General features: G+C 43.9%; 1 protein-coding gene across 1 annotated transcript in view; it reads right to left on the bottom strand.

The window, feature by feature from the left end:
- The window catches only part of LOC126456483 (frizzled-4), a 479673-nt gene that overhangs the window by 86151 nt on the left and 366044 nt on the right, over positions 1-27478 (bottom strand). The gene's annotated exons all lie outside the window — the stretch shown is intronic.

The raw sequence follows: 27478 nt of genomic DNA, 5'->3' as shown, positions 1-27478 counted from the left end.
GTGTTACTGACAATTGCCGACAGCGACCTGAGGTGCTGTGAGCGAAACACAACATAGTCTGCTGGTTTTGCCATTCGGATTTAGTTTTTTTTTTCTTGGTCTTACAAAATTAGCCATCATCTACTTCAAATATAAACATACGGGCATAAAACAGCGACGCGGTACTTATTACTACTGGCTTACCGCGATTCACTGACAGATGACCGCCTGATACCTGTGGGGAACTGGCACAGATCAAGCATGCAATAGCCAGCAATGCAGAAATGGCGATTTGGTGGACCTCATACATCGATTGTACAAAGGCAGGGAAGAAGGGTAGGGGATGAAATGACTGGATTAGAAAACTGTGACGCGTCATTAGTTTTTAGTTTTGTAAATCGATTACTACGTACGCATTTCGCAGGGTACGAGCTCTCACATGTTACACGAATTTGTTCTCTCTTGTAGCTCTCAATAAACAAAGAATAAAAGGTGACCATTAGTTCTAAGAAAGAGGTGGCAAGTAACGGTCTAAAGTGCTTTAAACTACTCGCAAAATAGAGAGAGAAGCAAAGGAAATATATATTCTTTCCGAATTTCGCTTTTTTTTTTTAAATCTTATCTAATCTCGTGCAGCCTCTCACAGATCTCACGAATCTCATGCCTCTGTAGATTACCGAGATGTTTCATATCCGTCACACCTGTCTCTGAGCCGTACTGGAAAACTGGCAGAGGGTATTTCGTATCAGTGTGAAGCGAGTGAATACCGAGGCCCTCCGCACACTGAGCGACTCAAAAGCAATTCGTTGCCGACGTGAATTGGTAACGGGTCGTCAACGAATCACTTGATGTGCACTTCCAAAGGGAGGCCCGCGCGGAAGACAGACGTTGGCGCGTACGTCACAGCTCATGACACTGCAGGTCTTCGATGATGATGATGATGCTGTTTGGTTTGTGGGGCGCTCAACTGCGTGGTCATCAGCGCCCGTACAAAGTCCCAATTTTCACACAGTTCAGTTTTTACACAGTGCAATTATAGCCACTGTCACGAATGATAATGATGATGATGAAATGATGAGGACAACACAAACACCCAGTCCCAGGGCAGAGAAAATACCCAATCCAGCCGGGATCGAACTCGGGACCCCGTGATCGCATGTCTTCGAGTACCAGCAACCGTCTCTGGCGTTGAGCGGGTATCTATTTCAGACGAGTTTAACAGTTCTATGCGCATTTAAATGCATGCAAGTTCTCGATAGCACACGACAAAATTAAGACCTTCAGTTGGTACCATTTCAATGAAATATTGATTTCCCGTGGGCCCTCCATGGAGCCGAGCATTACCGAAGTGTGGCGGACAAGCCTGCTACCGTGAGTCAAAAGTTCGTTGCAGGGCCCATGTATCTCGCTGGTCCGGTTAAAGAGGGTTCCTCAAACGGCGCGACTGCGTAGTGACTCCGTAGTCAGTCGCTTGCAACGCGTTGTCAACCAGTTGTCGACGAATCGGCGACCGTGCTCTCAAGCGATCTGGCTTGCGTCGTGTTCTCGAACACAGCTCCATATTGGTTCAATTTGAAGACGAACAAGCAGGTTGTGAACATTAGCTTTCTATGGGAAAGCCGAGCGCTCCCATTTTATGCAACTACATGCTCCGAGGCTACTGCAGGAGGGTTTGACAGAGAAAGCGGAATGTGTACACCTATTGTTTAAAATAAAATTAGCGGTATGTCAACGGAAACAATTATACAGAAAATTGTAACACCATCGATAGTATTCCTTTGTGTGACTAGCGACCTCTGTCACTCAATAAAATTACGTTGTCAAGTGGAAACGAACAGTGAAAAGCCCCATCTCTCCGGTACGTATGAATACAATGGTGCTAACCTACATATGATTTAACGAACGCAAACCAGCATCACAAAAAGCACGCAAACCATCTCAAGATATTTGGGTTTTCAAAATAAAAGTAACGATGTGTTACGGCGGAAGAAGTCAACTGTACCAAGTCACAGTAGCACTGTTTACTCGTTCTGTAAAAATCCATGAATTTCGAATCGCTCGGTTATAGTTCATTGGTTGCTATTAGGTTGGTGCATAAGTTATTAGCGTTTCTGTTTTGCATGTTCCTACAACAGTTCCTATAGATTTATTTATCGATTGTTATTTTCGATTTGTAGTTCACTGTAGCTACTTGAGTTTACATATTGTCAGTTGGAGGTTGCGAGGGTGTAGTTGTGGACGTTATAAAATGGAGTGCGAACTGAGTTCAGTAGAGGGATGACAGCAGCGGAGGTAGCCAGAAACACTTGCGTCGTGTATGGGGAGAATTCCATTGGACAGAGCACGGCAAAAAACTGTTTCTCTCGTTTTAAGGAGGATCGTTTTGATCAGTGACTTTCCACATTCAGGAAGGGCTTCGGGTTTTGATGAAGATCGTTTAAACGCATAATGCACAATGATCCCCGGCATTGTACTCGAGGAATGGCAGATATGACGAGCTGTGATCATTCCACCATTGTGCGGCATTTGCATGTGATGGGGAAGTTTCAAAAACCGGAAATCGGGTGAATGGCTACCTCATGCTCTAGGCCAAATTTACAGAAATCTGCGGGTGGCCAAATGTGCATCTCTGCTTGCTCCTCATCAATTGGTTCATGAATAACACGGATCATTTCTATCCTGTATCGTTACTGGTGTGTCTTTATGCTAACATAAATGAAAAGAAAGGAGTGGTTCAGCCCAGCCGGGCGTGATTAGCCGAGCGGTCTCAGGCACTGCAGTCATGGGCTGTGCGGCTGGTCCTGGCGGAAGTTCAAGCCCTCCCTCGGGCATGAGTGTGTGTGTCTGTCCTTAGGATAATTTAGATTAAGCAGTGTGTAAGCTTAGGGACTGATGACCTTAGCAGTTAAGTCCCATAAGATTTCTAGCAATTAAGTCCCATAAGATTTCAGACGCATTTGAACATTTTTTTGGTTGAGCCCAAACAAAGCAGCAATTCCACGTATAAAGACCTGCGCGTAACCACGAAAGATAATGTTTTGCATCATCTGGTGTACTACGGATTGCTTCCCCGAGGCGTAATCATCATTTCTGACGTTTACTGTCAACAACGGAGGCGTCTTGCAGACGCGATCCAGGAACAACGACCAGAAGGACTGCGTGATGTGATGTTATTCCACGACAACGCCCGCAGGCATTCTGCTAGTGACAAAATTCGCTATACTTGGGTTGAGTTGGAAAGTCACTCCGCACCCACCTTATTCACCTGATCTTGCGTCCTCAAATTTTCACCTTTCCCGCTCTATCACGCAACTTTCAAGGAAATTTCGTCCTTAAACCACGTGATTTCTACCGTCGCGGAATCGAAAAATTACCCCAGCTTTGGCAGATGGTTGTAAGCCGTGAAGGAGAGTATATTATTGACGACTAAAGTGTGTGTTATGTATTGTGTTGATTAAACTTACGGAGAGACGCTAGAGACATATACACCAACCCAATATATACAGTTTGCACTTTACACCTCTGCGTATGTACGGATGAATCGAGAATTTTCTTCGTTTTTTTATTAGTGTGAAATAATAATAGAGAACTATATCTTACTCTGAGCTTGAATCTGTGCAGGACATGCTGACTGTATCCGAAAGATGCTCTTGTGCGATAAACAATACACTCTCTCCTCCTCGCTCTCACACGAAAACTGCAGTTTCTCATTTCTGACACGTGAGTTGCCCCTTGTGCGGAACTGCGTTGCCAGCTAATCGGCAACCGGTTGCCGAAGTAGATCGCCTGCCTGTTTCGTTCCTTTTCAGTCTCCGTGTGCCGACATCCTGACTGTCTGTATTCCTCGGCCTACTTTCCAACTTGTTCTTCCGTTATGTGTTTGCCTTGTAACACTTATATCGAAGAAGTAGGTTTATGTTATGTATCTGTGTATCTGCAATTATGGAGTGTGCATTCTTTTTTATTTAAAGTCCTTGATTTGTGAGAGGAAAATTAGAGTTCTGTAACGTATATATGAAAAATGCAAAATGATTTATTAAAATGATAAATTATTATAATACGTGTATGTTCATAAAAAGAAAATGTTTATTGAAAGCTGGTTCATGCTTACGGCCCTTGTATTTGTAATATATAAAAGATGCAGGGAAGTCCCTCCGCAACGGAAGTGGCGTGGCGCGATGTAAAAGGTGGTTTTGGCGATCGAACTGAACGGCTCCTTCGTGTGAACGGTGCGCAGTATGTGGCTAGCCGTAGCACGGTACACTTCGACGGTGCTAAGAGAGGCAATTGGAAGCTGCTTTACAATGGATTTGCCTCGGATGTGGATCTGTCTCAGTTAATTTGTCTGTGGTTTGAATAATAAGCACCAAAATAAATTTGCGTCCGGAACCATATTTTCTATCCTGATCACGAGCTATGCAGGGTCCTCACCTAAGTGCTAACAAAACCGAGTATCCTAATTTAAATGAACAATTCTTGCATTCAAGTGTTTTAAAGTTATTTTTGCCTAATGTAAAAGGAGTAGTAAAAGTTAAAACCACAAAAGTGGTTTGCTAAAGTATCCTTAGTTTATTACAAAGTATAGTTTTGTAGGAATACAGTACAAGATTGTGAAAATATTACTGTCTAAAATAATTGCTTCACAGGCGATAAAAAGGCAAATAAGTTAAGCTCATTCTCAAAAATAGTGTGGTTTTGATTTGTATCATGAATGGTTCCATTTTTGAAGTTAATTAAGCTTAGTGTTGTGTTGTAGTGTCTTACAAAGTAAATTATGAACTACTCCAAGTGAAGTGAATGATTATCTTTTTTGAATTAGGTTTTTTTTACTGTAATAATCAGAGAGAGAGAGAGTTGACTAGAGAAACTATACTAGTTTATGGATACCCATCACATTCTTCACTTAAGAAAAAATTGAACTGTTGCTGTTGCTGAGGAAAACTGATGTATTTAGAGGAACTCAGACAGTGTATTTATGAGATTATCCATATTTGTTAGACAGTGTATTTATGAGATTATTCATATTTGTTGATTTTTTTTATGTCAGTTAAGATAAAAGCCCCTAATGTCCAAATTAAGTACTGCACTTCATGCAATAACATTTCAGTAATTGATTAAGTAATGCTCTCGAGTGTAGCTGTCATTGGTATGAGCTTGATGCAAAATTACTTCTTATAATTTACTTATGTGTGCGTTATTGGTAACTGCTGCTACACACATTTCAGAGTGCACTGTGTCAGTTTGTATCCTGTTTGCTAACAAAGGGAAATCTCAAAGAAAGTAATTTCAATAACCAATATTCAATTTTCTTAAAAGTATATTTCCAAATTAATGTGCCTACTTGGGCTGGCGACCGTTAATTTTTTCATTCACTTATGATTTTATCACTTTCATTAACTCCCTAGGTTAAAGTCTGTTTGGTTTTTTTCTATTAATTTCACAAAATTCATAATTGTAGTCCGATACCTTTGTCCATTAAACACATGCGCGGTCAATCTTTAAAATCCTCCCAGAGGGTAACATCAGCTTGTTTCACGGCAACAATAATACGGTACGAAAATAATTTGTAATAAACACAGCGCACAAATTACGATAACGTCATAGTGTCTGTATCAAGTTTTTGTAACTAAGTCAACGACTGGGCGGACAGCAAATGAAATCAACAGAAACGTGAAATTGGCATATAGTCTTTTGATAAAGCAAATGGAGCTTTTACAACTAAGCTCCCACTGCGCGTGAAACGACAAATTTATATTTAATGTGGACTGGCAGTTTTGAATTATGGCACTGAGACATTATACACTCCTGGAAATGGAAAAAAGAACACATTGACACCGGTGTGACAGACCCACCATACTTGCTCCGGACACTGCAAGAGGGCTGTACAAGCAATGATCACACGCACGGCACAGCGGACACACCAGAAACCGCGGTGTTGGCCGTCGAATGGCGCTAGCTGCGCAGCATTTGTGCACCGCCGCCGTCAGTGTCAGCCAGTTTGCCGTGGCATACGGAGCTCCATCGCAGTCTTTAACACTGGTAGCATGCCGCGACAGCGTGGACGTGAACCGTATGTGCAGTTGACGGACTTTGAGCGAGGGCGTATAGTGGGCATGCGGGAGGCCGGGTGGACGTACCGCCGAATTGCTCAACACGTGGGGCGTGAGGTCTCCACAGTACATCGATGTTGTCGCCAGTGGTCGGCGGAAGGTGCACGTGCCCGTCGACCTGGGACCGGACCGCAGCGACGCACGGATGCACGCCAAGACCGTAGGATCCTACGCAGTGCCGTAGGGGACCGCACCGCCACTTCCCACCAAATTAGGGACACTGTTGCTCCTGGGGTATCGGCGAGGACCATTCGCAACCGTCTCCATGAAGCTGGGCTACGGTCCCGCACACCGTTAGGCCGTCTTCCGCTCACGCCCCAACATCGTGCAGCCCGCCTCCAGTGGTGTCGCGACAGGCGTGAATGGAGGGACGAATGGAGACGTGTCGTCTTCAGCGATGAGAGTCGCTTCTGCCTTGGTGCCAATGATGGTCGTATGCGTGTTTGGCGCCGTGCAGGTGAGCGCCACAATCAGGACTGCATACGACCGAGGCACACAGGGCCAACACCCGGCATCATGGTGTGGGGAGCGATCTCCTACACTGGCCGTACACCACTGGTGATCGTCGAGGGGACACTGAATAGTGCACGGTACATCCAAACCGTCATCGAACCCATCGTTCTACCATTCCTAGACCGGCCAGGGAACTTGCTGTTCCAACAGGACAATGCACGTCCGCATGTATCCCGTGCCACCCAACGTGCTCTAGAAGGTGTAAGTCAACTACCCTAGCCAGCAAGATCTCCGGATCTGTCCCCCATTGAGCATGTTTGGGACTGGATGAAGCGTCGTCTCACGCGGTCTGCACGTCCAGCACGAACGCTGGTCCAACTGAGGCGCCAGGTGGAAATGGCATGGCAAGCCGTTCCACAGGACTACAGCCAGCATCTCTACGATCGTCTCCATGGGAGAATAGCAGCCTGCATTGCTGCGAAAGGTGGATATACACTGTACTAGTGCCGACATTGTGCATGCTCTGTTGCCTGTGTCTATGTGCCTGTGGTTCTGTCAGTGTGATCATGTGATGTATCTGACCCCAGGAATGTGTCAATAAAGTTTACCCTTCCTGGAACAATGAATTCACGGTGTTCTTATTTCAATTTCCAGGAGTGTATATCGCCTCACAGTAGTGCCTAGAGTTACGTAAACTACGGGATGTGACAAGCAGCAGAAGTTTACCTCTCACATTAGATACTATAGAGCGTTCTTTCATTTTGTTGCTACCTATAAAGTTCCGCACGTGGCGTGAAATTCCACTCTGCGGAGCGTGAAATACAGAATCTGGTATGTCAGATTTTTACTTTATGGAGAGGAAAATGGCCTATGAGATGTGACATCGTTTTACATTACAAGCAGAACATTTGCGCCGCCAAATTGTATGGCTTAAAACATCGTATCTGGTGTTTGCTTTTTTTCTCACAGAGGACGTGGTATGAATATAAACTGTTTCAAAGCATCAGCAAATTCAGCATTTCTCGAAAATGTTTCCTTTTAGCTACAATTTTTTATAATAAAATGGCGAGAAACTACATATCTGTAGGTAAAGGCTTCCTGCAGTTGATGATTTTAATCTCATAACCTGGGTTCTACGAAAGTATACCGTTTTAATGCTACGGCGCGGTGGTGATCTATCAACAGCGCGTCTGTTTGGTACAGTCTGCATCTTGAATACCAAATCATGACATGCAGATACGGTCTTTATGCAAGGCTAGTTGCTTTGTCGAATCTGTAGCGAAGTTGGTAGCATCGCGATTTAGGAGTTGCGAAGAAAAAAGTTTTCCGGTTCGCGTCCATCTCTTTTCAGGCTTTTTTTTCACCTTTCGTTTTCTAAAAGATTCTGGGTCTTTCTTATTCATTTAATAGAAGAATTCTCTCAAAAGACTATGTCTTTAATTATCAATAATGTATTTGCTGTAAGTCTTGCTGCAAAAAAAAAAAAAAAAAAAAAAAAAAAAAAAAAAAAATTAACGAATGAAATGTTTCCTTAGTGGGCAGAAATCTTAACGTGACTGCCAGTCTACGCCTCTAAGTATACACAATTTAGACACTGGAAGTTCCTACTACTATGAAACTTTCTGTAAAATATACGTAACTATCTCTGGGTTTATGGACAGACACATGTGTGTAATTTGCTGGTAAATATCTTTCTCAGTGATGGTAAGCAGCTTTGAAAAAATCTTCTCTTCCATTCGAATTAAATTAAGAAACGAATCGCGATCTTGAAAACTATGTGGTGAAGTACGTTACATGAAGAGTATGGATATTATGCGTGCGCAAACTGACACTATACCTCGACCATATTCAATTTATAATAGAAAATGGGATGAAAATTCAAGTGAGTTAATAAGTAACTTCTACTAGTGTGTATGTCAGGTCGTGGCACAGCGTTATGTAGTGTTTCTCTAGCAGCATTTCGCTGCTCAAGCCATCGACGAGTCCACACTCTTCTTCGCGATTTTCTTCACTCTTCTTCGACAATCGCTGCCAGAGTTAACGCAGCTATTTTCCACGCGTCCAGTTTCGTAAAGGAACTGTGTGGTCTGCGGGCCAAATAAAGCCAACAACGGCCGCTGGAGAGGGATAAGAGAGCAAATGACGTTAACCGGCTCTTCTCGTGTGACGGCGGCGCTAATCTCGTGGAGCCGGATGTCCCGTCCACGTCAACGGTAGCTGCCTCGTCCCGTGTGAGGACAGCTTAACGATCAGCCAGTGACGTTGGCATCTGCCTTGTTGGGCCGCAGCCTCCAGTGGAAAGGCTGTAGAAGCGCTGAATGGTTCCCCTGCTCAGGACCGACCGCTATCTAAACTCCGGGGCGACATGTTTCAAAATACTGTCACAGCGGACTCAGATAGCGCGGAGGCCAGGCGTCAACAGCGGAGTCCATTCTCTAGTTGGTCGCTTTTTTTCTTCTTCTTTTTACTTGTAGGCCCGAGGTTATCGGCAGGCGGCGGGAATCCGGCCTACTTATCTCAGCCCGAAAATAGATGATTCACCCATCACTACCGTTTAGGATGGGAAATATACTTCGTTCAGCAGATTTCGAGTCCCTTTCTTCCTCTTCGTCATTTTTCTTCTCTATAAGCCAGATGTTATGGAAGCTGCACTGAAGCGCCAAAGAAATTGGTGTAGGCATGTGTATTCACGTACAGAGATATGTTTAAAGGCAGAACACAGCGTTGCGGTCGGCAACGCCTCTATAATACAAGTGTCTGGCACAGTTGGTAGATCGGTTACTCCTGCTACAATGCCAGGTTATCAAGATTTAAGTGAGTTTGGACGTGGCGTTATAGTCGTGGCACGAGCGATGGGACACAGCATCTCCGAGGTAGTGACAAAGTGGGGATTTTCCTGTACGACCATTTCACGAGTGTACCGTGAATATCCGGAATCCGGTAAAACATCAAATCTCCGACATCGTTGCGACCGAAAAAACCGGAAAAAGATTTTGCAAGAACGGGACCAACGACGATTGAAGAGAATGGTTCACCTCCACAGAATTGCAACCTTCCGCAAATTGCTGCAGATTTCAATGCTAGGCTGCCACCAAGTGCCATCGTGGGAACCATTCGACGAAACATCATCGATATGGACTTCCGGAGCCGAAGGTCCACTCGTGTACCCTTCATGACTGCACGACACAAAGCTTTACGCCTCGCCTGGGCCCGTCAACACCGACATTGGACTGTTGATGACTGGAAAAATGTTACCTGATTAGACAAGTCTTGTTTCATATAATATCGAGCGGATGGACGTGTACAGGTATGGAGACAACCTCATGAATCCATGGACCCTGCATGTCAGCAGGGGGCTGTTCAAGCTGGTGGAGGCTCTGTAACGGTGTGCCGTTGTGCAGTGATATGGGACTCCTGATAGAAAAGACTTCGATAGGTGACACGTACGTAACCATCCTGTCTCATCACCGGCATCCATTCATGTCCATTGTGCATTCCGATTGATTTGGCCAATTCCAGCAAGACAATGCGACACCCCACATGTCCGCAATTGTTACAGAGTGGCTCCAGGAACACTCTTCTCAGTTTAAACACTTCCGCTGGCCACCAAACTCCCCAGACATGAATATTATTGAGCATATCTGCGTGAAGAGTTTGACAGAGCACTGAAAGACCTGAGTCGAAACAAGGCCCCCGGAGTAGACAATATTCCATTGGAACTACTGACGGCCGTGGGAGAGCCAGTCCTGACAAAACTCTACCATCTGGTGAGCAAGATGTATGAAACAGGCGAAATACCCTCAGACTTCAAGAAGAGTATAATAATTCCAATCCCAAAGAAAGCAGGTGTTGACAGATGTGAAAATTACCGAACTATCAGCTTAATAAGTCACAGCTGCAAAATACTAACACGAATTCTTTACAGACGAATGGAAAAACTGGTAGAAGCCAACCTCGGGGAAGATCAGTTTGGATTCCTTAGAAACACTGGAACACGTGAGGCAATACTGACCTTACGACTTATCTTAGAAGAAAGATTAAGGAAAGGCAAACCTACGTTTCTAGCATTTGTAGACTTAGAGAAAGCTTTTGACAATGTTGACTGGAATACTCTCTTTCAAATTCTGAAGGTGGCAGGGGTAAAACACAGGGAGCGAAAGGCTATTTACAATTTGTACAGAAACCAGATGGCAGTTATAAAGAGTCGAGAGACATGAAAGGGAAGCAGTGGTTGGGAAGGGAGTAAGACAGGGTTGTAGCCTCTCCCCGATGTTGTTCAATCTGTATATTGAGCAAGCAGTAAAGGAAACAAAAGAAAAATACGGGGTAGGTATTAAAATTCATGGAGAAGAAATAAAAACTTTGAGGTTCGCCGATGACATTGTAATTCTGTCAGAGACAGCAAAGGACTTGGAAGAGCAGTTGAATGGAATGGACAGTGTCTTGAAAGGAGGATATAAGATGAACATCAACAAAAGCAAAACAAGGATAATGGAATGTAGTCTAATTAAGTCGGGTGATGCTGAGGGAATTAGATTAGGAAATGAGGCACTTAAAGTAGTAAAGGAGTTTTGCTATTTGGGGAGCAAAATAACTGATGATGGTCGAAGTAGAGAGGATATAAAATGTAGGCTGGCAATGGCAAGGAAAGTGTTTCTGAAGAAGAGAAATTTGTTAACATACAGTATTGATTTAAGTGTCAGGAAGTCATTTCTGAAAGTATTCGTATGGAGTGTAGCCATGTATGGAAGTGAAACATGGACGATAAATAGTTTGGACAAGAAGAGAATAGAAGCTTTCGAAATGTGGTGCTACAGAAGAATGCTGAAGATTAGATGGGTAGATCACATAACTAATGAGGAAGTATTGAATAGGATTGGGGAGAAGAGACGTTTGTGGCACAACTTGACCAGAAGAAGGGATCGGTTGGTAGGACATGTTCTGAGGCATGAAGGGATCACCAATTTAGTATTGGAGGGCAGCGTGGAGGGTAAAAATCGTAGAGGGAGACCAAGAGATGAATACACTAAGCAGATTCAGAAGGATGTAGGTTGCAGTAGGTACTGGGAGATGAAAAAGCTTGCACAGGATAGAGTGGCATGGAGAGCTGCATCAAACCAGTCTCAGGACTGAAGACCACAACAACAACAATCTGGGATGCCTTGTAACGTGATGTTCAAAAGAGATCTCCAACCCCTCGTACTCTTACGGATTTATCGACAGCCCTGCAGGATTCATGGTGTCAGTTTCCTCCAGCACTACTTCAGACATTAGTCGAGTCCATGCCACGTCGTGTTGCGGCACTTCTGCGTGCTCGCGGGGGCCCTACACGATATTAGGCAGGTGTCCCAGTTTATTTGGCTCTTCAGTGTATAATAAACGACTAAAAGAGAGGTTCGAAGAATACTATACCTGGACTTCACTTAATCCTAACCCCACAAAAACCGTGGTCTGTGCCTTTGTCTCCACAATAAGCACGCTACCAGAGAGCTGCAGGAAGAGGAAGGCTGTTGGACCACTGTCCCTACCCTGAGATATAGGCAGCACCACGTGGACTCCAGAATGAAATTCAGAGGCAGAGACAATATTTTAAGCTGAAATAAGCGGTGTTAAACTACAAGTGTGAAAAACAACAGCACTGACAGTTTGCCTCCAGCGGGCGAATAGGCCTCTCTGTTTCGTATAAACCCAGCCATGCCAAGCAAGCTGATGTCGCACTAAACGAGGAGATTCATCGCGGATCTACAGATAAGATCTGCCACCTGGCTGGAATTGCTCCACCGACAATTTGATGTGATACAACTGCTTACGAAGGGAGCATGAGCTCACCCACATCCGAACAAAACCCACTATCCGGCTGAAATCTAGAATTGCTTCCTTGGAGCAACCGAGGATTACGAGTACCAAATTCATCCGGAAGTGGGGATATGGCCAATTTCAATAGATCATCCCTGGAGGAAATCATCTGAAGAATTACCCCTTGTCCATCAAGAAAACTGGTAAGTGTGGAAGTCTTTTAACAGCGCAGACAAGAAGAACAAGATCGAAAAAAAATATATCTAAACTTTTTATTCACAATAACGTCTAACGTGTGAGGTCCACACAAGCTAGCACACACATTCCTGCCCTGATTGCCTCACCCATTACAACCTCCAGGACCGTATGTCGGCTACTACGTATGCAACTTCTCTCTCTTCCGCTCTGTTTTGTAATACATAATTTGGAATATGTAATTTGTGTTATAAGCGTACAATAGGTATATTCCCGTAGCTTGTACTTTCTTCTACTTATTTTAAGATGTAATCTCATGCTTCTCCGAATGTAGACTTGTCGCCTATCTTTTATTTACTCTTGTCTCGGTTAACCTCTTCGTATGTACAATGTTCCCCCAAACAGGAATGTAAACTAGCTGAAATGGTGTCCTGAATGGTTGACCATATTCTTTCTTCTGGCGACAATACGCATCCTTCTCGCTCTAACTCGATTTCCGACCGCCTATTTTCTGCGTTCTCTGCAAGCAACGTCTCTCGAAAGACTCCACGCTTTCCTTTTTTTTGCCGTAAGCTTTTGAGTCGTAGGTAATGATGCTTCACTTATGGAAACACCTCCGTATTAAACAGATACTGGATTATTTACAACTCGTCCTATCTTCTTGTCGAAACACTTTTGCTCTAGTTGTAAAATATGTGTCAGAGTATATTACTTTATAACTTGGTGTTCCCGGCAAAATTAAACATTCAAATGGCAGACAGTAGACCGGCAAACACAGCAAGTGTTTTTTCGACGTAAATAGCACAAGAGTTATTTTGAGCACTTACAAAGGCCATTAAATTGTTTTCAGCTCGTCATTAGGACTGCTAAGAAGAAAGTTATCATTTTTATGTCCGTCCTAACTGCAAGGTATTATTACTTAAAGAAACTTCCACCACAGCTTGAACCCTCGACAGCTTGCTGTCAGCACCATGAGAATGCACAAAATAAATGTGAATGGCTGTCCGAAAATGAACCTGTCTGTTCTAAACTAGTAACGGCGCTATTTTTTAATAAAAGAAACAAATAACAATCCCTTGTTGCTTTTCTTTCTTTCAGTACGAATTCATTTATACTTCCTGTTTTTAAAGCATACACTTGTAGACGTCAATATTGTTCTGTTATTGACATTTTCTGTCTCAAATATTCTGTATTTTTTTTTATATATCTACACACACACACACACACACACACACACACACACACACATACACGTGATGGGACTGTTCACGTATTTCAAAGTGGTGACCTGCAACCAACACTCTTTTCTGTGCGTATAAGAGAGAATAAAATAAAATATTATTTTACCAAATGTAAATAAACAATCCATGTTATGTTAGTGATTTGTTTCTCTCCAAGACGTGCAGCCGACACGACATGCTGAAATGGATGAACGCCGTTGCTTAAGACGGCGTGAAACTAGTTTATTTAATTTCTCATCTATAAGTACACCAAAACTTACTACCTCTTGCACATTCTTTAAATGTGTCAGTATTGTTGTATGCATATTGTTAATATTGTTGTTATTATGAAGAGAGAGACCACTTGCGGAAAACCAGACAATATTTCTTTTAATCACTTTACTTAAATTTTCCTCTGTTGCTGTGTCAGATTTTTAGGAATTGATTGTGATTCCAGTGCCTTGTGCTACAAGAGCTATTTCTTCTTGGTGTGTATTAAATGGAAAGTATGTTATATTGTATGTAAGCAAAAAAGCAATGCACATTATACTGAACCCTGCGGAACTGGAATGAATAAGAATGGGGAAAGAACTTGTGCGTGTCTATACTTGCGCTAAGCGAGTTAGGCAAACCACGAAAAGCTCTGGTAGACGGACAGGGATTTGAACCCCGCTCGTCGCGAATGCAAATGCAGTACCTCAACTTTGTCGCACCTTGCTCGGTTGCTGGAGCGGTGCAGGAACGCTAGGGGATGTGTTACGTATTCGACCGTGCAGTTGTCCGATGCAAAGAGAGCTACCACTCTGACTTTCAACGAGGCCTGGCTTTTTTTAGCAGGTTCGTAGAGCAAGTCTGTGGAAAACTGCCAGCGCGTTACGATGTTTCAACTGCACAGTGTCCAAGTCACGACGACGTAGCGACTCGTGGCAAGAGAGTCAGCGGAGAAGCGGGAATCGTTGCCACAGAGCAGAAGTGGCGCAGGGATTTTAGCAGGGTGTCGCATGAGCTATTCTGCAGCCATGGCATACCCGAACTGCACAAACTAAAAACATCAGCGACTGAGCAGAACTCTCCAATCTTCAGATGACGAGAAAATATGCGTTATTAGAGTGCCAGTGATGCGCGAACTATGAAGCGCACCTAACTATGTAAGAGTAATGCTGTGAGATTACTCACTTATCGCCTTTCTTCCAACAATGAGCCCGATTTATCTAGGACCAAAGATCCAAGAATCTCGTGCGTCAGACGGCCTGATTCCGGCACTGAAAACACGAATATGACGCTGTGATGATGTAGCTCACATCCGGCCGCGGTGGTCTAGCGGTTCTGGCGCTGCAGTCCGGAACCGCGGGGCTGCTACGGTCGCAGGTTCGAATCCTGCCTCGGGCATGGGTGTGTGTGATGTCCTTAGGTTAGTTAGGTTTAAGTAGTTCTAAGTTCTAGGGGACTTATGACCTAAGATGTTGAGTCCCATAGTGCTCAGAGCCATTTGAACCATTTTTGATGTAGCTCACATTTTCATAAGGTTACGATGGTCCTTTTGCTACCCATAATTATGACCAAGTTTATTTCCACATTTGGGAAGTCAGCAAGTACTTCTTAAGGTAAACCGTTGATCCCATGGGAGAACGTTCTTCTTTCAGGCTGCAGAGCTGTAGTTTATTCCAAGTGGCCTTCCAAGTTCAACTTGGAAACTTAGTTAAACTGAAGGTTAACTTTTCAACTTGTCATGTAACTTCAACGTTATCGACCATATGCTGCGATTTAGGGCATCGAATCCGGTAATGATTTCTTACCCTGTACGTTGATAAGAGATCCTAAAGAGGCGTTTCCTGGAGAAGAGAATACAATTGTTTCAACAGTTACGTGTTTCTGTCCAGTGTTCACAACATGATAAACGTGTGCCAATGCTTTGGAAATGAAATTGTATCAAAATGCTTTTGTTGATCTGTTGGACCACATATCGTTTGGTATGATATCAAAATATTTCGAAGCAACTTTGCACATAAACAAGTTGCGTAAGACGGTATGAAACTAGTTTCTTTCTATTTAATTTCTCGTCAATATGTACACCAAAATTTTTCTAAGATTCCATCTTAAACTTACTACCTCTTCCCATCCTTTAAATGTGTCAGTGTCATTGTGTACATACTGTTGTTATTGTTGTTGTTGTTGTTGCTATCAAGAGAGAGACCACTTGCAGAAAACCAGTCAATATTCCTGTTTAATCACATTACTTACATTTTGCTCTATTGCTGTGCGCGGTTTTTACAGGATACCACAGCCATGTGCTACAACAACTACTTCTTCTTGGTGTGTGTGGTACGGTGACTTAAGTTAAAGCTATAAAGAAACAACCCGTTGCAACCAGCATTACACTTCAATATTTATTAATTACAACGCGTTTCGGAGGCTTTACTCCATTACCAGAAGACGAATTATGTTTTTAGTTCAGCAAAATTGGTCTCAGAAACGCAAAGATGTCGATAATTATAAAAGTAACACAAATTTATCTGCAATTAACCGCTGGTTTGCAACATCGGTTGTAAGAAGAATGTTGAAACTTCCTGGCAGATTAAAACTGGTGCCGGACCGAGATTCGAACTCGGGGCCTTTGCTTTTCGCGGGCAAGTGCTCTACCATCTGAGCTACCCAAGCATGACTCGCCCCGTCCTCACAGCTTCAATTCCGCCAGTACCTCATCTCCTAGAGCACTTGCTCCCGAAAGGCAAAGGCCCCGAGTTCGAGTCTCGGTCCGGCACAAAGTTTTAATTTGCCAGGAAGTTTCGTATCAGCGCACATTCAGCTGCAGAGTGAAAATCTCATTCTAAAAAGAATGTTGTTTCGCTAACCCACCAATAGCTGTCGCAAATTTTTAATGAGTTTTTCTGTAGGTTGCTCGACATCTCATGGTTTTCCGAGACCTATGTTACTGAACTACAAATTTAAGCTGTCGCCTGTGTCATTGACCAAATTCACCGAAAAGCGTCGTAATTAATAAATACTCAGATTAGTGACACCTTACAAAGTGTTAGTTGTGGACTCGGAAGCAAAATTTTCGTTGCATCAAGTCGCTGCCTCTAGTTTTCTGTTACCAAAAATTGTTTTAGAAAAACGTGTTCTGAGAGCTGTTCCACCTGAGAACGTGCTGAACGGCCAAATGTGGTTTAGAAATTATAGTCAAATAGAGGTAAGCAAAGGAAAAATAACTGGTTATACACTTCATGCAGACCATAATCTGAATTGTTCTCATGCTACCTATATGAGAAATGCGATGGGGGTAGCGGAACAGTTTGAGTATTGTTCGAATACCAGTTTACTCAACCGGTTTTTGGTCGAATCAAGCCGCCCTTCTTTCACTAGTTCCCGTTTATGATTCCTGAACAACAACTCTGTTCCATTTTCGAATGGTGTTTTCCGACTTATTACGACCCTCCAACGTGACAGTGAATGACTTCGATATCTGCTCTCACGCAGTGTAAACCTTCCATTGGCCTTCCGCAACAATGAAGTCACATGTTCGCTGTATTTAGTATCGCCTTGAACCGTTACCGCTGGATATTTAAACGATGTGACAAGTTTACCACTTGCTTGTAATCTTCTACTATCTACATCCACACTTACATGATTACTCTGCAATTCACAATTAAGTGCCTTGCACAGGGATTTAATTGTGAACCATCTTCAAGCTATATCTCTACCTCTCCACTGTTGAACAGCTCGCGGGAAAGACGAAAAATTAAACATTCCCGGGCGAGTTCTGATTTTTCTCATTTTTCTACAATGAACATTTCTCCTACGTAACTGGGCACCAACAAACAGTTTTCACGTTCGGAGGAGAAAGTTGATGATTGGAATTTCATGAGGAGATCCTGTCGCAACGAAAAACGCCTTTGTTCTAATGAATTCCACCCCAACTATGTTTTGATATCCGTGACACTTTGTCCCCTATTTCGCGATAATACAAAACGAGCTGCCTTCCTTGGACTTTTTCGATGCCGTGTCTCCCCGTCTATCCTGTCTGGTAAGATCCCATACTGTACAGCAGTGCTGCGGAAGAAGACGGACAAGCATAGTGTAGGCAGTTACTTTAGTATGCCTGTTAGACGGTAAATAAGAGAATCATCTGCAAACAATCTAAGATGTCCTCCGTTTGTCTCCTAAATCTTTTATATGGATCAAGAACAGGAGAGGACTTATAACACTTCTTCGAAGAAGGCCACATATTGCTTCTGTTTTACTCGATGACGTTCCGTCACGTACTCCGAACTGTGACCTTTCTGACAGGAAACATGTGTTGCGAATACATCGAAGGAAGGATTCTTTATTGTATAATTATATGATAGCGGAACAAACACTGGTAGCAGTTACTTCTGTAAAATATCTGAGAGGATGCGTACGGAACGATTTGAAGTGGAATGATCATATAAAATTAATTCTTGGGAAGGCGGGTGCCAGGTTGAGATTCATTGGGAGAGTCCTGAGAAAATGTAGTCGATCAACAAAGGAAGTGGCTTACAAAACACTCGTTCGACCTATACTTGAGTATTGCTCATCAGTGTGGGATCCGTACCAGGTCTGGTTGACAGAGGAGACAGAGAAGATCCAAAGAAGAGCGGCGCGTTTCGTCACAGGGTTATTTGGTAAGCGTGATAGCGTTACGGAGATGTTTAGCAAACTCAAGTGGCAGACTCTGCAAGAGAGGCGCTCTGCATCGCGGTGTAGCTTGCTGTCCAGCTTTCGAGAGGGTGCGTTTCTAGATGAAGTATCGAATATATTGCTTCCCCCTAATTATACGTTCCGAGGAGATCACGAATGTAAAATTAAAGAGATTAGAGCGCGCACGGAGGCTTTGCGCACTCGTTCTTCCCGCGAACCATACGCGACTGGAACAGGAAAGGGAGGTAATGACAGTGGCACGTAAAGTGCCCTCCGCCACACACCGTTGGGTGGCTTGCGGAGTATAAATGTAGATGTAGATGAAATCGCGAATCCAGTGGCACAACTGAGACGACACTCCGTGCGCACGCTATTTGATTGAAAGTCGCTTGTGAGGAACGGTGTCAAAAGCCTCCTGAAAGTCTAAATATATGCAGTCAATTTGACATTCCTTTCGCTTTGTGCTTGCCATTATGGTGCACATACTAACATTCAGTACACGAAGTAGAAATACTGTCAAAGACATCTAAACGCATGCCTATTGGAATGGCGTCGTCTAGTCTTAGTTTTCCGTGTGTGTTCATATGCTCCACGCTATCTACGCAAAATGACGCATGTCCGTTTGAATGGTGTTTCAGTATTTGTGATGCATAGTGAGAATTTCAGCGTGCTACAAAACATGTCAAACTAATTAAAATGCTTAACAATCAGTGAAAGAGGGAACTCTGTTTCATAAATTGTAATTTATCGTCAGTACTTTTTATCTCCGATCTGCTACCGTTTTGTTATGGAATCTGTTAGAATTTGTGCCTCGCCCACACAGATATACACAAACCTCCATGCGATTCGAAACACGTTGGGCTCGGCTCGCCGCACCGCGACACCTTACTTGCGTTTACAGTTAAACTCCCCCCCTACCCCCCTCCCCTCCTCCCGGCTTATCTGAGCTGCCACCGACGTAACGCCAGCACGGGCTTACTTTTATGGCCGTAACGGCCGAATCCTCCCACACCGGCAGATTACACACTAATCCCGGACAAACGGCTGCCCCCGTGACGAAATGACAAACCTGGTATCGGAACAAACAAGATTATGCTCGCCAAGTTCAGCGTTCTCCGTCAAGGCCCCAGGGTCCACACTTCCGCAGGCGATCCACCTCCACGGCAGTGTCTTCTTTCATGTCATTATCTGCAGCAGAAGCGTCAATTTATCACCAACTGCCAGTAAAAGCCTCCGATAGACTTCCCCGTGTATTTTTCCCTTCAGTCATCCATGTTGCTCTTCATGTTTCCTAATGCCGTCTGCATTTTAAGGTCTTTACTTCTCTTTTGAGATCCAACAAAGAGATTCCATGGTTCATATACCATCCATTTGCTTGTCTACACGTCCCTCCCAACCCCATTTCATTTTTATTGCGGTTTTATCAGCGTACACCACCCCATCGTGTTCCCTCGAACATTTGTTTTGTCTTCCTAGCAATTCCTAACATCCTTCTTTCCACTTGTCGCTTAACAGACCTCTATTTCTAGAGCGATTCTCTAATACGCACTGACTTCTAACGCTCAGTTTCATACTCATTATTGAAACCTTAGTTTTCAGTGTTGTGTTTAGTACTGAATCATCCACTCGTGACCACTTCCACTGTTTATTTCTTTTCCCATCCACAATTCGATTGCCCTCAATTATCCTAAGTACAAAACTATATCCACTGTATCACTGTGTACTTGCAGAATTTTCCTTTCGGTGATTGTTTTACACTTACTATAACTGATTTTCGTGCTTGCTTTTTAATTTCGGAATAAAAACAGTCTTGGTTGCGAAATTATTTAATATCAATGACTCGTTTCACGCTTTTGGGGCATCATTAGATTGTGTAAAAATTGCAGGATATGAAACCCATCCGTCATGCAACAACGTAAAATGGAAAACTGTAACCGGATATGTAATCCATCTTTCATGAAAACATATTTATTTACAGCTCGTGCAAAATAGATAAGTGTTTCAAAGTTTTACGGACCTTCAGAGTAGTCACCAGCGTTGTGTATAACCCATTGCCAGCGATGTGGAAGTCGCACGATACTCTTAGCAGTGACAGTTGTGTTGACAGTCCGGGCGGCGCGGTCTATTGCCCGGCGAATTTGTAGCTGTTCTGAAGAGAATGCCGTGAAGTGTTTCCTTCAGTTTAGAAATCGAGTTTAACTTACGAGGCTTAAGTCAGGGGAGTGCAGTAGGTGGTACAGCACATAGCAGCCCCATCAGTCAAACAAATCAGTAATAGCTTGCATTGTACTTGCGTGAGCATTGTCCTGCAAAATGATGGTCAGGTCCTGCAGAAGGTGTCATCATCACTTCTGTCTCTATGCTGTTCATTTTTGGAACACAACCTACGACCAGCTTAGAGACAGAAGTGATGACACTTTCTGCAGGACCAGACCATCATTTTGCAGGACAAAACTATATCCACTGTATCACTGTGTACTTGCAGAATTTTCCTTTCGGTGATTGTTTTACACTTACTATAACTGATTTTCGTGCTTGCTTTTTAATTTCGGAATAAAAACAGTCTTGGTTGCGAAATTATTTAATATCAATGACTCGTTTCACGCTTTTGGGGCATCATTAGATTGTGTAAAAATAGCAGGATATGAAACCCATCCGTCATGCAACAACGTAAAATGGAAAACTAACCGGATATGCACGTTCAGTGCAAGCTGTTACTGATTTGTTTGACTGATGGGGCTGCTAAGTGCTATACCACCTACTGCACTCTCCTGACTTAAGGCCCTCGCAAGTTCAACTCGATTTTTAAACTGAAGGAAACACCTCACGGCATTCGCTTCAGAACTGTTACAAATTCGTCGGGCAATAGACTGCGCCGCTCGAACTGTCAACACAACTGTCACTGCTAAGAGTATCCTACGACTTCCACGTCGCTGGCAATGGGTTATACACAATGCTGGTGACTACTCTGAAGGTCAGTAAAACTTTGAAACACGTATCTATTTTGCACGAGCCATATTGAAGTTCCAGCCCTCGTAGAATGCAACACACCAGCTGAATCCGCCATAACAGTACATAATAGGGTCACGGTTATTAAGATAAAAGCGGTTGAGCCGCGCACGGCACAATGCCTCTATGGCGTGCAAACAAATACTGCCGTATTGTTGGGCACTTCGTATTCCGTCAATACCATCATGAAGGAGATCCTTTGGGGAATCAAGTTATACTTCAGACAGAAGCAACCACTTCTGCAAACTATATTGGTAAAAATTATGACCAGCGCTAATCTAATCGAGCTGATAATAATAATTCTAGATTACTTCATATAGGTAAGTTAACAGAAAAACAGCTAGTTTCAGAAATAGCCTTCTGTACTACTCTGGTTGTGTGAATCCCTTTTTGAGCGGAAAAGAAAAAGAAAATGTAGTCGTGCAACAGGCTGATGACTTTTCACGTTTAGGGCAGTTAAGACATGGGTGGACAGCAAAAGAAAACGAGGAATAAGCTGAAAGCGCGCCGTGAGGTGCTCGGCTGTCGCAGCAGGCAGCGTCAGGTCGTCACGCCGCAGACGGACGCCGGGCTCTGCCCACACCTTTTGTCCACGCGGCGCTGTGTGCCGTCGCGACAAGGTAATTTATTTGGTTAGCGTCGGCCGGTTGTCAGGATGTTCATTCAGCTGCCGCTGGCGCGTCCCGAGTGACAGCACTATTTCGGGCCGTGGCGGAGGGAGACAGGAAGGCTTTTTCGTCTTGTATAAACGCGCCCGCCTGCTCGGGTAAACAGCGCACCCGCGCGCCGGCCGCCCGCTAATGCACCGAAACACTACACCCAGCGCCCCAGAAAAACCGCCCCTGTTTGTTTTACTTAATTACCGGGCCGCGCTGCGACAGGTAGGAACGGGGACACACACGCACACACAAACGCACGCGCGCGCGGCTCCGGTTACACGGGATGGAGCACGCTACCGGTGACTTCGCCGCTGCGTCCTCTGCCTTGTAGTTGCCACGCCTACAGCTACGTAAATACTCCGCAAGCCACCGTACGGCTGGAACCGCGCGACCGCTACGGTCGCAGGTTCGAATCCTGCCTCGGGCATGGATGTGTGTGATGTCCTTAGGTTTAAGTAGTTCTAAGTTCTAGGGGACTGATGACCTCAGATGTTAAGTCCCATAGTGCTCAGAGCTATTTTTTTGAACCACCGTACGGTGCACGGCGGAAGGTACGTCAAACCAATATTGGCCGTTTCCTTTCACATTCCACTCGCGTGCTGAGCTACTGAATAATGATTGTATGTACACCAAGCTCCCTTTTCTTGTTGTCTGCCCCGCGGGATTAGCCGAGCGGTCTAATGGCGCTGCAGTCATGGACTGTGCGGCTGGTCCAGGCGGAGGTTCGAGTCCTCCCTCGGGCATGGGTCTGTGTGTTTGTCCTTAGGATAATTTAGGTTAAGTAGTGCGTAAGCTTAGGGACTGATGACCTTAGCAGTTAAGTCTCATAAGATTTCACACACATTTGAACAATTTGTTTTTTTCTTGTTGTCTTGATCGCTATATACGCGGTATACGTTCGTGGCAGCTTCGGGTCGCGCAGCCATCTTTGAGTACGGGTTCTCTGACTTCACCCATTTCAGTGTTCCGCACATTTCTACTGTACTTTAGTGTTCGTTTCTTACGAGCCTAGCAACGTATCACTGAATTCTGTTGCCATTCCTACGTCATAAGGACTCCAAACATTGGAACAATAGTATTGGTCGCACTAACGTCTAGCATATGATTGCCGTCACAAACGCGTTGCATTGAGCCCACAACTCTTCCCATCTGCAAATACTGATTTCACTTGATCGTCCCATTTCATACAGCTCCATAGCGGTACTGCTAAATGTTTAAACGACGTGGTGTGCTCAAGACGTTCACCGCTAATCTTGTAATCAGATATTGTAAGGTTGTATCTCTTTATTACATGCATTATCTTATATTTATTGACATTAAAAGAGAGGTGCCAATCATTGCACCAAGTGAAAATTTTGTCCTCGTCTTTCTGGCATTCCTTACGAAAATCCAGTGACGTACTTTCATGTACACAGCTGCACCCTCACCCTATAGTGTTGCTGATCCTGTCCGATTTTGAAGCCGGGGCCACGAGCAGGGACTATTCCTGGACGCTAACAGCCAGGCCATTGAGAGCTACAGAGTGACTTTCCAGGATGTTCTCTGAAAAGTGAAATTCTGAAAGTAACAGAGACAAAATAGAGGATGTGAGAGCTTTTAAAATCTGCACAGAAACCAGACTACAGCTTTAAGAATTGAAGGACGTGAAAGGGAAGCAGTAATTGAAAAGGAAACGAGGGATTGTACACTGAGCTAGCAGTGAAGTAAACTGGAAACTGTATTAAATTGCAGGGTGAAAAAAATCAAAACCTTGAGGTTTTCTGTTGACATTGTAATTCTGTCGGTGAAAGCAAAGGACTTGAAAGAATGGTGGAACGAAATGAATATTGTCTTGGTGTGATCGTAAGTTGAACAAAAATAAAACAAGGGTAATGGATGTTCAAAAATGTTCAGATGTGTGTGAAATCTTATGGGACTTAACTGCTAAGGTCATCAGTCCCTAAGTCTACACACTACTTAACCTAAATTATCCTAAGGACAAACACACACACCCATGCCCGAGGGAGGACTCGAACCTCCGCCGAGGCCAGCCGCACAGTCCATGACTGCAGCGCCATTAGACCGCTCGGCTAATCCCGCGCGGCAAGGGTAATAGCCGAATTAAATCAGGCGATGCTGAGGGAATCAGGAAATGAGACACAGTATCCCATAAGTTTTGCTATTTCGGCAGCAGAATAACTGACAGCACAGAGAGGATATACTATGCAGGCTCTCAATAGTAAGAAAATGTTTACTGAAAAAGATTGTTGATATCGAATATGGATTTAAGTGTTAGGAAGTCGAATCAGAAGGTATTTGTCTGAGTATAGCCTCCTACGGAAGTGAAACATGTACGTTAAACAGTTCAGGCAAGAAGAGAATAGAAGCATTTGAAATGTGGTGCTACAGGAAAATGCCGACGAGTAGATGGTAGATGGATACATCGGAGAACTGTTGAAATGGTTCTGACCCGACCTGGAGAGAAAAGAAGTTTATGGCACAACTAGACTGAAAGAAGGAGTCGATTGATAGGGCCCTTCCTGAGAGATCAATGAATCGTTGGTTTTGTAACAGATCGAGGTATCGGAATAAAATTGTAGAGACAGGCTGCAGTAAGCAGGCTCAAGTGGATGCAGTGGTTATGCGCAAACGTGTACACTGTACAGCGTAAAATAGCGTGGGGTGCTACAGCAAACCAGTCTTTGTACTCAAGACCACAACAACAACGATGGAGCAACTGACGCTAGCCACAAACTATTCAAAGCCTTCGCCAAAACAGTCGAAAGTCTAACGATAATTGCAACAATCTCCTGATTTGGCTCTGAGCACTATGGGACTTAACATCTATGGTCATCAGTCCCCTAGAACTTAGAACTACTTAAACCTAACTAACCTAAGGACATCACACAACACCCAGTCATCACGAGGCAGAGAAAATCCCTGACCCCGCCGGGAATCGAACCCGGGCGCGGGAAGCGAGAACGCTACCGCACGACCACGAGCTGCGGACAATCTCCTGATTTCCCAGTGACCACGCTGTGTAGGCCATGGATGCATCAGAGGATATGTACGAGTATAAAGGCCATTCTGGCAGTTTAGACCTTGTGGCCGAGCGGTTCAAGGCGCTTCAGTCTGGAACCGCGTTACTGCTACGGTCGCAGGTTCGAATCCTGCCTCGGGCGTGGATGTGTGTGATGTCCTTAAGTTTGTTAGGTTTAAGTAGTTCTAAGTCTAGGGGACTGATTGCCTCAGATGTTAAGTCCCATAGTGCTTAGAGCCATTTGAACCATTTTTGGAAGTTTTGAGATTTCCTGAATTGCTGTTCATTGTCTCATTTCCAAGAAAGCTCAGCTATTAGAAAGCCGTTAAGCTTACGTAGGCCTACTGAATAAATGCTTTCCCCTGTCCGTGATCAAGTCTTCCTCTCACGAGGGGTGAATCCGTACTTGTACGCGAACGAAAGTGAGGTTTCCAGCAGGCTGGTGAGCGCTCAGAGACAACCTTGCCAACATAGTTCGGGCCTGAAACGCTCTCCGGAGGCACTTCTTGGCTGCTTGCTTTTCATTCCCAGTGTTTCTATGGCCACGTTTAAAGTCGCTAATCCAAAGGCGTTCATTGTTGGTGCAGAGTTTCTGTGATCTTGGCTCAATTTAGTTTGATACGTCAAGCAGAAGAGCCGTAAAAAGAAAATCTTCGATATCAGTTCGACAGTTGATATTTATTTCACATTCCGCTACGGCGTATGCTTGTGAGGACTGTCAACACGTTAACTGCCGCGGTATATGTTTGAACCCTTGTCAACAATCCATAAAAGAACACGCTTGCCAACAGTGATACCGTTTGATAAAATTACAAAACACATTGCAAACTTTCAGCATATGGCGGAGTTTTTGTTACGCGGAAATAATAAAAAAGCGTCACATCACTGGGGAAAGTGATGGCAGGCAATTTGAACCCACTACGACAGTTGTTGTGGTCTTCAGACGGCAGTCAGAATAATTATAATTTCGTGTGGCTCATGGCTCGGTGTCTTTCTACTGGACACCACTTACAAGGGAACCTCCTCATCGCATCCCCCTCAGATTTAGTTATAAGTTGGCACAGTGGATAGGCCTTGAAAAACTGAACACAGATCAATCGAGAAAACAGGAAGAAGTTGTGTGGAACTATGAAAAAATATGCAAAATATACGAACTGAGTAGTCCATGTGCAAGATAGGCAACATGAAGGAGAACGCAGGCAGAGGAGCGCCGTGGTCCCGTGGTTAGCAAAAGCAGCTGCTGAACGAGAGGTCCTTGGTTCAATGATATAGCTTACAGCTTTTGAAAGAGCTATATTCGATCAGTCCTGTCGGCAATGAATAACTTATGTGACTGATGTTTGGTGTTCACGTAGTACGAAATGCGTTCCATCTCGTAAAATAAGAGTGGAATCCATTAATTAACCTTCCCAAGAGAGTATAATTTGATGATGTTTAATCATTACATGAAAAACACGGTAGATCAATAGATCTGCATGGTACTTGTAAAATCTTAGATATTTGCCGACTGTGATTTCTGCGCATACATGGTTTGTGCAGTAGGAAGAGAAGTCTGTTGTAATGTTTTTAACTTTAGTTTTCTTAGCCAAGGCGCATTTGTTAGGTGTGATGTTCACGAACCTCATAAAGCAGCTACCACCCCTACTGTCTTACAGAAGGAAATAGCGATGTCGTCCCTTACGACTCTGCAGTTCTGTTGGGATCCGGACACGGTGGAGTGCAGAACTTCTTACATCACAACCGAAATTATAAAAGAGAATCTAATTTAATTCTGTCTCTTGCAGCTCATATCGCCTTGCTCACGTCACGTACGTTCTGCGGACGTGATCTCATCTCTGACGATTCAAAATGGTTCAAATGAAAAAAAAAAGTCTTACCTTGGGTGAAAAATTTTAATTTTTTATTTTCAGTTTAAGTGACAACCTCTTATGTTTTCATCACTTTTTTGGAAGTGATTATCACATCCTCAAGAAAACCTAAATCGGGCAAGGGGGAAGAATCCTTTTACCCATTCGCCAAGTGTACAAGTTAGGTGGGTCGACAACATATTCCTGTCATGTGACGCACATGCCATCACCAGTGTCGTATAGAATATGTCAGACGTGTTTTCCTGTGGAGGAATCGGTTGACCTTGCGATCAAATGTTTTCAGTTCCCATTGGGGAGGCACGTCCTTTCGTCTACTAATCGCACGGTTTTGCGGTGCGGTCGCAAAACACAGACACTAAACTTATTACCGTGAACAGAGACGTCAATGAACGAACGGACAGATCATAACTTTGCGAAAATAAAGAAAATAAAGTTTTCACTCGAGGGAAGACTTGAACCAAGGACCTCTCTTTCCGTAGTTGCTCACGGTAACCACGGGACCACGGCGCTC

Source organism: Schistocerca serialis, chromosome 2 (genome assembly GCF_023864345.2).
Source record: "Schistocerca serialis cubense isolate TAMUIC-IGC-003099 chromosome 2, iqSchSeri2.2, whole genome shotgun sequence".
Classification (NCBI taxonomy): Eukaryota; Metazoa; Arthropoda; class Insecta; order Orthoptera; family Acrididae; genus Schistocerca; species Schistocerca serialis.
This window is presented reverse-complemented; position numbering and strand designations above follow the sequence as displayed.